The sequence below is a fragment of the Branchiostoma belcheri genome, unplaced genomic scaffold (genome assembly GCF_001625305.1).
Source record: "Branchiostoma belcheri isolate BF01 breed outbred unplaced genomic scaffold, Haploidv18h27 scaffold46, whole genome shotgun sequence".
NCBI lineage: Eukaryota > Metazoa > Chordata > Leptocardii > Amphioxiformes > Branchiostomatidae > Branchiostoma > Branchiostoma belcheri.
The window spans coordinates 876289-877140 of record NW_017804087.1 but is presented as its reverse complement, the minus strand read 5'-3'; positions in this window follow the sequence as shown (position 1 = coordinate 877140).

Here is an 852-nt window from a genome sequence, read left to right as displayed (position 1 = left end):
TTGGGGCTTTCGTATGAAAGGCATCGAAACATAGGCAAGGCGAGAGAAGTACTGGTTTTATATAAGAAGACCCCATTACCCTATGTTCTACCAGCTTTATTTTCTGATGTCTACAACATTGCAGGCCCAGTACTCCAGCCCTGCCGCTATTTGTACAAGACTGGTGGCACCAGGAGTTTCTCAGTATAGACGTGGATAACTGGTACATGCGTCACAGGGGCCCGGGACGCTTCTTCGTGAGTAGCCGGCTGTTTTCGACAAGAATTCTACACTTGTACAAAATGTCAGCTCGTTGAATGTACGCCAGACCATCTGATCTGTTTGGATGTGCCAGTATATATTCACAAAAACTGTAAATACATCCTTGAGGATCTCTGATTTCTTGTTTTGTATTGTAAAGGTGGCCTTTTTGTCCGTAGGGCACTTGGTTCAGCCGCGGATTTAGCTTCGACGGCGCTGAACTGACGGGAGTCCACTTCACGTCAGCGCTCATCAACGGACGCGGCCGTTACCATGGAAACAACGCGCCACTAACAAAATATACGATCTCCTCGGGAGGATCGCTACGTTTCCGCCTCATCCACGCAGGCGCGGAGTTCACCTTCCGGGTGTCCATCGACGCGCACAGCATGACGGTCGTGGCAAACGACGGACATGACGTCATGCCGGTTCCGGTTCAGTCCATCATCATTTATCCCGGGGAGTCGTACGACTTTGAGGTACTCGGCAACCAACCCGACGATGTTTACTGGATTCGCGCCGAAACTCTGTGGTCGGGGAAAGGTCCTGACTTCCTTGAGAAAAATCGCACACAAGAGGTTAGGGCCATCTTGGCTTACGAAGGTGCTTCTT